Below are 11,318 nucleotides of genomic sequence, written 5' to 3'. Positions count from 1 at the left end.
CGCGTCCGTTGCCTTTTGGCGAGAACAGTTTCGACAAAAGCCAACGGACGCGGTGGAAACCCGAAGAGAATGCAGAGATAATCTGATCAACGCCGCGAAAATCTTCGAACCTACTTTATGTTGCAAGATTATAATAAATCCTGTATTAGTGTTGAAAATCTGTATTTAAATGAATAACTCGTCATCAAAGACAAAAAAATAGGTTTTGGTTTGTTAAATTGTGTACGAAAAGCAATCAATATCTAATATACATAGAATCAAATGTTTTATAACAATTAATGAATGGACAACTCAAGATTCTAACGCGATAACATATTTTAGCCTACGGATTAGGATTCCCCATGAGGCCTACGAAGCAAATTTTGCTTGCAGTTTCGATTCACAAAACTGCATAATAAGAGGTTTAATTCCGAAAAAGGGGAGGGCGTATAATTTTGAATCGCCATATTTTTCTAGTGCCGCAACAACTTACAATCGGAATATGCCAAAAATACTCCATTCGATATTCCTGTATAAATGCTCACCGCGTAAAATGTATCTTTGGATATTTAGTTTTTCGGCCCCTGGGAGAAGGGATTCATTCATATAATGAGGCAAGAATTTAAGCAATGAGTGAACCCGGGCCCAATCGCAGCCGCTATTTGTTTTACTTTTAAGAACCTCAACTAAATGCTAACGCTTAAAATAAAACTTTCCTCAAGCGACAATGCGTCTTGTTATTGACGAGACGACGATTATCACAACTATGATCAGAATAAGGTCTCAAGGAAAGACAAAAACATGCATTAGATGATCCTCTGCCTCATACGTAAGACCCGAAGTAGAAAAATGGTAGAGCCGAAAGAAACCTTTCCATTTTCGACGTGGTAACAGAATGGGCCATTACTCATCCCGCTATCGAGCAAACAAATCAAGGTCACCGACCACCCCTATTCCCAAAAATGCTACTGCTGATCCATACCTCTTTGTGTTCGTTTGAAGCTGCGCGCTTAAGAATTCATTACCAAATACTTTTAAGCTTTAGCTACCAACTGTGGTGAAGAGGCTATGACCGTTAGCGAAAGGCAAACAGTGCATTGTTTTTCAGTGTAGGGGTCCTATCTCGCATTCCTATTTTATTGTAATATTCCGGCACTTGGTGTTGTAAATAACATTTACACTTCACCAAAGTGAGGTATTTCATAACTGAAGTTCTGAAGCACACCACTCGAAATGTATTTCATTCTATATGTTGGTTGTTCAATGAAGCGATGAACATCAATAAGATTTATAAGTCTCTTGAAGGGAAAAAATCTTCCCTCACGGAAAATCTCTTCCTCGTCAAAACAACAGCTCACCTCGCCAACCTATCTGATGGCAAAACGATATCCTTGGGAGGCGGAAGCTTTCAGCGTGGACCCAGGCCAGAAAGGAAAGCCTGACGAGGTGCGTTCATTAAAAATTCATAACTCCCCTTGTAATCGAGATAAAGTTACAATTCTTTCACCAAAAATAAATTTATAGTTTTGCTCAAATTTCATACGCAGCATATATGGACCTATATCGTAAGATACGAAAGTTAGCAGGCGATTGATTTTTACCCTGCAAAATTCCATATTTTTCGTCCGAAAGATATATAAACACACATAACAACGTTGAAACTGAGTTATGAACAAATTAAAGTTTACCAGTATGGAAAAAATGTACTATAAACATTTCCTGCAAGTTTCAACTTTATACTAAGAACAGTCTGCCGGAAAATGGATTAGGAATATAAACTCGGAAAAGTCAAGTAACTAGCCGAAATTCGATAAAATATTTTTTATAACCATTGTTATAAACAAAATCGAATACTTAATTTCTCCACTTAACGTAGCAACCCTTTCTGCTTCAGAATATATTTTTAGACTTGTGGAACGAGCAAATTAAAAAAATTGCCAAAATTCTTCTAGTGACATCTGGTTAATCGCTCTAGAACTACACCAAAAACGTATACGATTTTTGTACGTGTGGTGAGCTCTCTATATATACTTACTCTATGGTTACACTAACAAGACTATCGTAACGACCTTTCACATACCTGTCAGCTCTTCTTTGCACGCGTTCTAACTCTGTTATTAAGTACTGAAGGAACAAGTGACTTTGTACGCATTCACGCGCACGGGTGCAAAGTTAAATACACCAAAGGATGAAGTTCGCCGTGAAAAAATATTTGACTTAGCCGGGATTCGAACCCGGATCTCCCGATTGCTGGTCAGGCGTGCTACCAGTTACACCACCAAGCCATCTTCTTAGAGCGAACTTCGGGTTGGGTTTTACCAAACAAGATGTTGACGTCACAAGTCCACACTGTGGCACATGTGGCGAGGGTCGTGCTTACTAAGCCACTGTCGGGGAGAAAAACCCTTATTTTCCGCTGGTCTGCGGCGACGATTTTCAAAGCACTGAAGGAACAAGTGACTTTGTACGCCTGACCGGCAATCGGGAGATCCGGGTTCGAATCCCGGCTAAGTCAAATATTTTTTCACGGCGAACTTCATCCTTTGGTCCTTTGGTGTATCTGTTATTAAGCCTTTTTCATGAGGGTCCCAAACACTGGCAGCGTATTCCAAATGTGGTCTAACGAGGGAAAAGTAGCTTATTTCTCTCACTTTGTCGTCGCACTTTCCTAATATTCTTTTAACAAAACCCATTTTACGATTAGCTTGACCGGTTATTTCTCGAATGTGTTTATTCCACGATAGATCATTATTGAGTCTAACCCCTAGATATTTCACGGATTCAACAGTCTCTAATTGGGTACCCCGAATTATATAGCTACGTTGTAGAGGCTCCGTAATATACAATAAAAAACGAACGTAATGATGACCGTATTAAAAATCTTTTCTATTTTTTGAGCGTCTGGGGGGTACGGTAAGAATCACCAGTAAATTGAAAACGTTAGGAAATTACAACTATGACCCCTATTTAATTTCTGTCAGGGATACCGACTTACAAAAAATATTGGGGGGACCAAACCGAGGAACTTGCCCCGGGAAATTTTATAAGTAGTGAGTTTTAAGTTTTTTGAGCGTTTTAGAAGAGTCATATGATCAAAATTAGAACCCTGATAACTCGTATATCGATATCTGCGCACTCCGGGGAAAATTGCCGGGATTGTTATTCTTCTTCCAGAAATTCATCACGACGCATTTTTTTTTCAAATTTAATTCTAACTGCCACCACGATTGGCTAGCAGCATTCTTTGATGACCATTTGACGGCGAGGACTCGGTGACTGACGACACGGTGAGGATGAATATCATTGAGGACAGAATCGAAATATCGTACCTTGCATTCGAATCAGTCTTTTTTTGCACATTCTTGTTACTAATCGGTGGATGCGTGAGCATTGGCGATTTTAATCTCTGAACTCACACATTCTATTCATCCTGTACTCATCTCGAACACTTCTTGAGCACTCATAAGTTGTATTCTCTTTTCCCCGGAGTGTGCAGATATCGATATACGAGTTATCAGGGTTCTAATTTTGATCATATGACTCTTCTAAAACGCTCAAAAAACTTAAAACTCACTACTTATAAAATTTCCCGGGGCAAGTTCCTCGGTTTGGTCCCCCCAATATTTTTTGTAAGTCGGTATCCCTGACAGAAATTAAATAGGGGTCATAGTTGTAATTTCCTAACGTTTTCAATTTACTGGTGATTCTTACCGTACCCCCCAGACGCTCAAAAAATAGAAAAGATTTTTAATACGGTCATCATTACGTTCGTTTTTTATTGTATATTACGGAGCCTCTCATTGGATATCGTATTATAATGAGTGCTGTAGTTGAGCCGGTACGGCGTACCCCCTAAAATCCAAACTCGTTATAAGCGTACCGGTTAAAATGCCTTCGCTGACGTAGGCATAATACATGTTCGGGTGTTGGAATTTTTTGTGAGTACCGCCTGAATTTTTTTTCCAACTACAGCACTGATTATAATGGCTTTCATATTAAAATATATAGAATATTTCGTACGTTTTTGTTGTGTGCTGTTTATGATCTCAAATACGAGAAGAACGCTTGCCTGTCAGACCCTTGTACCACCACCCTCAGAAACAAATCCTGGATCTGCCTTTGATTCATACCGCGTCACCGTAAAATTTATAACTGTTTAAATATTCACCCTGACAGTAGTTGCATTTTTTGCCTTGAAAGAAGAACCATCTTGGTGGAATACCACTAAAACGCATATTTATCCATTCACAAAAAATCATAATTCTGTTGAACATCATTACCGTCGTTGGAGTCGGCGCTAAACTACGTACATACACAAAACTTATATTTAATGCCTATATTTTAACCCGAAGCAGCAGATTTGTCCTTTTATTGGTTTAGCTATTCTTCCTACTTGGATCGGAAACGAAGAAACTTAGTTTTAAGCACAGAACACTGAGACTTCCTTTTTTCCACATTTCCGCAGCAATAGACCTAATGGTTAAAGTGCGTTTGGTGGGGCCATGGAGCAGGTAGTCCGAAGATGGGCGTGGTACACCCTCCGTAGGGTCCTTAATCCTCAACCCTTTCCTCGACGCGTTCGCCCTCGCTGGCCCGTGTCTTGGACCCTCCCAGGGGGGGGTTCCCTCCCGAAAAGTGACCGCTATGACTGCAATTTGGAAATCAATCAATCAATCCAATAATCAAAAAATGACTGTTTGCATAGCACTCCTGTCAATCGTGCGATCAAGTACGTCTTTGAAGCGTGATTCTGCGATGAAAAATAACGATTTTGTTAACTTTGCTAAACACGTGGCTGCGGACCACCGGAAAATGGCAACAGCGCTTTGGATTGGGCAAAGTAGCGGGCTGTTTGAATAAGTTACGAGCATGATTTGGCCATCTGGTACCGCTCATTTGCACGCCAAGGCTTCAGTTAATTTACCTTCAGTTCGACTTAGTCTCCGATTAGATAACCTGCGTCGAGATAAATGGTCAATTATTCCCAAAGTCGGATATTGAAGGGTTAAAGCAGTCGAACTACTTCAAAAAGTCGAAAAATACCCGAAAGGTGGATAGGTTGTGTGAATTTTAGACGGTGACTGCAAGTCCCTTTACGTATTTTCTCCAGAGAAATGAAATAAAATTGCACAGTGTTGATACTATTGTACTGTACCGATTAATGCTCAGAATATCGGCAAAGACGGTTTAAGTTCATTGTATGAATTGCTGTCTCATATGCTCATGGAAAAATTATGTATGCTTTGGGGTTATTCTTAAGACTAGCTAATTTTTTGCTACCTGCTCGAAACCCAAGCTAGTCCTGACCGACTTTCATCAGGATGAGAGTCCAGATCGGAATTTCCGACATCGCCTTCATTCCTGCTAACCTCCCTTAATAATGCAAATTTGCACGACATTTTGGTGGTCATTAATGGGGTGCATTTTCTTAGCGCTTTAGAGTCCATATCTACAAAGAACTTTGCTGCAATGGCTGAAAGAGGACTGAGTAGTATATGTGAGCATTTATGTGTGACAAATTCAAAGAATACCTATCAGTGCGATAGTTAACGTATTCTTAAAAAAAATTTCTTTCCTTTCTCTGGGGAGAATATATAAAGGGCCTCGCAATCACCGTCTAAAACTCACGCAGCCTAACCACCTCTAGGGTGCTCGGCAGGTGGTTTTCAACCATTTTATGGTATAGCGTTATATTTACAGCGCTATTTACCTGTACCTCTCTTACAAATAATCAGAAAGCCTTAGGGTGAACGTCTATGTATTTGCCCAATATTTTTCGTTTGAATTCATTCGATGCCCCCAGAAGAGTTTCCTTTGTATCATTTTTCGATTTTAATAATTGTCCCGCATTTATTTTATTTTCACACAAGAAAGATCTACACGTGTCTTTTTCATTTTTGTGAGGGAAATTAGCTACTTCCCCCTCATTAGACTCCATTTAGAATACACTGCCAGTGTTTGGGATCCTCGTGAAATATGCTCAAAAAACATAGAACGCGTGCAAAGGAGAGCTACCAGGTACGTGAAAAGTCGTTACGATAGTCTTGGGTGACTGTTGCATACTTCACATACGATGCGGATATGGAGATGAATGGAGAAGGTAAAATGGACGGAGAGGAAAAGGAACGACGAAGTGCTGGATATGGTTGGCGAGGAGAGGCAGCTTTTAGATGAGGTACGGAGGAGTCAGAATGTATGGATGGAGCGAATACTTAGCGGGGAGGGGATGTTGAAAATGGTGTTAGAGGGTAGAATGCTAGGGAAACGAGGAGGGAAGAAAAAGAAAAGGATTTTTAGATAGATTAAACGGGAGTAAGCCATACAGTGAATTGAAGAAGGCAGCGCTCGACGAAAAGTGAGGCTCCCAAATCACTTCTTAGTACTCCATGGAAACCTACCTTAATCGGTAGAATACTATATTACTATAATGCTATATTCGTGAACGCATTCCTGAACGCTTCCTTCGTGGCGGCTTAATCATCCTATATTTTTTAATTATTAGCTCGCATTCATTAGCGGATAAATCCTTATTTTAAAAGAAAAACACTAGTAGAGCAGTTACAGGATGACCCAAAAGCATTTTGGTCATATGTTAGGGAAGTTCAAGGTAAACGATCTACCGTATGTTCGCTGAGAAACGACAATGGAGATGTGTTGACAAGCAGTCACGATAAAGCCAATTTATTAAATTCCTACTTCAAGAGCGTGTTCACGAAGCCTTCCGAAAACTCACCCGAGACCGATGACAATCCCTGTATACATAAGATGCCAGCTATTGACATTAGTACGCTCGGAATAGAAAATATATTGAAATCGCTTAGTCCAAATAAATCACCTGGTCCAGACGAAATCCCTGCTCGCGTATATAAAGAACTAGCCTCAGAAATTGCCCCTTACTTGCTGTTAATATTCAGTAAATCCATCAAGCAACACGAAGTACCTAATGACTGGAAAATCGCTAATGTAACGCCAATATTTAAAAGTGGAGACAAGGAACAGCCATCTTATTACAGGCCGATATCTTTAACGTCCATCTCTTGCAAAGTCCTTGAACACATCGTAGTCAGCTCGGTAATGAAACACCTAGACGCGCAAAACTTATTAATGGGAACTGAACATGGATTCAGGAAAAGCAGATCGTGCGAAACTCAGTTAGCGCTTTTCGCCCACGATATTTTAGTCTCCGGGGAAGAAAACATTCCAGTAGACGCGATTTTCCTTGATTTCTAAAAGGCATTTGATAAAGTACCCCACGGAAAGTTAATAGTAAAACTGAAATCTTATGGTCTAGACGAAGATGTCATTTCCTGGATTAGAGAATTTTTGAGTGACCACGTCCAAAGAGTAGTATTAGACGGTGCAGTCTCCAATGGGGTTAGAGTCACTTCTGGCGTTCCTCAGGGCAGTGGCGGCTGGTGGTAATTTATCTTTCACCCTATTAAATCATCCTATCCTATTTTTAATTTATAAATTCAAGAGCAGTGTCTTATCTGACGAAGTTAACCATATCTTACGGACGCCAACATACTACGGAAGATCAGATCATATAAATAAAATAAGAGAGATAGATTGCAGAACAGACTGATTCCGAATGTCATTTTTTCCACGATCAATAAGAGATTATAACGGCAGCAATAGAACTCGTAAATAAATTGCATGACTTGTAGTGTAGGCTACTAACCTATGTAAAACTTAATGCATGTTTCTGAATTTCTATTCTATATTCTATTTCTAACAGCATATAGTAGTATAGTTTGTTATTATACGGGACGTTTTTTGGACGGTGTGGTGTGCATGTGGGAGTCCAAATGCATGCTGCATGCTGGTGATTGATCACCCCCTGCCAAACACCCTAGAGGTGGCTCGCAGGGTATTAAGTAGATGTAGATGTAGATGAATCCGTGCTGACTTTTTTCATTTTAGCATGACACGCTCTCTGTCGCCTCGATGATTTTCTCACTTCCGCGTCGTACCATCTCGGTTCGCTGCCTTCTTTTACTATTTTACTAGGGATGTAGCTATTTATTCCCGAAGTTACGAGCGAAAGAAAAGCTTTCCAAGTATTCTCTTACCTCTCTTACCAAGTATTCTCTCAAGTACCCGGAAACCTTGCACCACCCCGCGAAAGTCTCCATCAACATCGGATTCAGAAAAGGTGGATCATGCGAAACACAGCTTGCACTATTTCTTAACGATCTTCTAAAATCTGGTGAATAGAAAAGACAAGTTGACGCATTATTTCTAGATTTTAACTTAATCTGAACAAATGCATGTCGGTACATTTCTTGCGGAATTCGACCAACTATAACCATGTTTATTCTATGCATGGTATTAACCTAAAGACAACAGACGAATTGAAGTACCTGCGAGTTACCATAACCTTGAACCTCTCTTGGGGAACACGTTTAAGGAATATCTGTGGCATGGCCCGGAAGACAATAGGATTCATCAAGCGTATTGTGGGAATATTTTCGGATGAGCAAGTGAAAGAAATGTGCAGTTTCGCAATCGTACGTCCTCACCTTGAATATGCAGCGAGTGTATGGGATCCGATACCGAAAGACTTAATGCGCGAACTGAATAAAATACAAAGGAAGGCTGTCCATTTCGTCAAAAACTGCTACGGGCGTACAGACAGCGTTTCGCAGATGCTAAGCTAATAGGGTGGTTTCCTATTATTTTTTTATTGCTTTAATCGAAAGATTATTACTCCTGGAGTATTTATTTCACGCTTTTAGATTTTTAAATGACAACATCTATTTTTCGCGATTAAATGAAAAGTGAAAATTTTCAAGCGCGCGAAAACGCGACGCTCAAGTATGAATGCCGGGAAATATCTCCGTACGTCGTATTTCTGGTTCCCCCTCCCACCCGGTGTGGTGACCTTGAGGCGAGACTTAGCGCTGATACGTCGCAGGATGCTAGCGGATAGCCGAGTACCTTGCTGGATGGTAGCGCTTGGCTTAAAAAAGGTTTATTAATACCTTATCAAACGAGGAAAACTTTCCGACCTTAGCCAGTTTCAATAAGTGTTTATTAAGACATGTTTCCCTGAGCTCTGTGCCTCATGCATGCATTGGTAACCTCAGACGATGTATAACTCCTATCCTCTCGTGTAGAAACTAGGTCCCTGTGACGTCATGCGGAGTGGAATCGTATGGGCGCCAATCTGGCCTTTTTCAAATGAGGATAAAATTTGACCCTTGCCATTCGTCTAAACCGGTATTTCAAAAACCAAACAATTTGTGTATTATGAATACACTAATGGTGGGTAACGAATCGCAATCAATGCCTTTGGTTTTCTTTGATGAACGAAACTACCCTATTATACTGGGAGCCGCTGGAGACTCGTAGGCTGCGCACTAAGCTTAGATTGCTTGAAAAATTGAGAATGGATGTCTTTAAGGGTGGCACGGAGAACAAAATATCAAAGCCAAACTATATTTCCAGGCCCGATAGAAGCGATAAATTAAGAGAGATGTTTTGCCGAACGGATAGATATAGGAATTCGTTTTTCCCACGGACCATAAAAGACTTAAATAAATGCTAGCCACAACTTTGTAGAGCACTTCATTTTTTATACGTAGACGGCTGGTGTCCTGACACCACCTTCCACACGCCTTTTAGGCTGCTTGCGGGGTATTATGTAGATGAAACATGAGGAATGAAATATGTGCCTTGTGGTCAATAATAACAGCCTCAGTTCTGATTTCGCACTCGCTGCCAAGAGGTTGTTGTTACCCCTGGTAGATGTATTTTGCATAATAATATAATACGTAAAGGGACTCGCAGTCACCGTCTAAAATTCACACAACCTATCCACCTTTCGGGTATTTTTCGACTTTTTGAAGTAGTTCGACTGCTTTAACCCTTCAATATCCGACTTTGGGAATAATTGACCATTTATCTCGACGCAGGTTATCTAATCGGAGACTAAGTCGAACTGAAGGTAAATTAACTGAAGCCTTGGCGTGCAAATGAGCGGTACCAGATGGCCAAATCATGCTCGTAACTTATTCAAACAGCCCGCTACTTTGCCCAATCCAAAGCGCTGTTGCCATTTTCCGGTGGTCCGCAGCCACGTGTTTAGCAAAGTTAACAAAATCGTTATTTTTCATCGCAGAATCACGCTTCAAAGACGTACTTGATCGCACGATTGACAGGAGTGCTATGCAAACAGTCATTTTTTGATTATTGGATTGATTGATTGATTTCCAAATTGCAGTCATAGCGGTCACTTTTCGAGAGGGAGCCCCCCCCCCTGGGAGGGTCCAAGACACGGACCAGCGAGGGCGAACGCGTCGAGGAAAGGGTTGAGGATTAAGGACCCTACGGAGGGTGTACCACGCCCATCTTCGGACTACCTGCTCCATGGCCCCACCAAACGCACTTTAACCGACCTAATAAGATACTCTGTGTCCACTTTTTTCCATACCGTAAATTTATGTTACCCTTAAGTAAGTAATGATAATTATTATTATTAGTAAAGTATTCTACCGATTAAGGTAGGTGTTTCTATGGAGTACGTAACAAACAGGCTGGGAATCTCCCTTGCATTAGGGTGTCCCAAAAAAAACCGAAAGTTTGAAAGTTGAGGGGGCATCTCCATTTTCCTATGCAAATGCATGAAAAAACATCCCATAAAAGTTTTCAGCTCAATCGGACAATATTTGACCGTGCCGAAACGCATTCAAAGTTTGAATTTTCGAGTTTTCCAAATTTCATGCAATGTGCCTTTTTGAGGAACTATTTCTTTTGTTTGTATCCATGCGCTCACTCCGGCCGGCCAAGGGAGTAGGGATGGGCGGTTATGAGAAAAAAACCGGTGTTAGGTTAACCGGTTATTTTGAGTGATATGAGTGCCTGAGTATTATAACCGGATGAAAAAAACCGGTTATATTCAGGTTATATAACCTAAAGCATTGCGTGTTGCATATCTTCGATTCTTAAAAAACCTACCGCATTTTTGAATTTCGTCTTTCTTCTTCGTGGTGAAGTTTAGCGTAGAGTCTTCCTTGTTTTTTCTTAGATAAGCCAATTAAAAACCGGTTGTTTTTCCGCCATTTACCTGACAATTAAACTATTTTTGGCATAAATTTTAACCGAAAAATAATTTGACTCCTGATTCCCGCACTCTCTCGCGAACCGTTGGAACTACCAGCACTTTTGCCGCTGCCACACGGCTGCCACTGGCTGAGGTTTTCCTGCGCCTCTACCGGCCACAGAGAACATTAAAACCGGTTATTTTTGATGCAATAGAAAAACCTAGTGGCCGGTTAAAACCTAAGCGACGAGTACTCGTTGGCATAACCGATGGCAGGCGGGAGAGAAAAAACCGG

The 11,318-nt window shown here is 40.7% G+C and overlaps 1 non-coding gene across 1 annotated transcript; it reads right to left on the bottom strand.

Moving 5' to 3' along the window:
* Nucleotides 1–2,192: 2,192 nt before the first annotated feature.
* Trnaa-agc lies at nt 2,193–2,264 on the bottom strand. Its single transcript has one exon. It is a non-coding gene; the product is annotated as a tRNA-Ala (tRNA).
* Between the last annotated feature and the right edge of the window lie 9,054 nt (nt 2,265–11,318).

Source organism: Ischnura elegans, chromosome 10, assembly GCF_921293095.1.
Source record: "Ischnura elegans chromosome 10, ioIscEleg1.1, whole genome shotgun sequence".
Classification (NCBI taxonomy): domain Eukaryota; kingdom Metazoa; phylum Arthropoda; class Insecta; order Odonata; family Coenagrionidae; genus Ischnura; species Ischnura elegans.
Note: the sequence above shows the minus strand (reverse complement) of the source record. Positions and strands in the feature narration are given on the sequence as shown.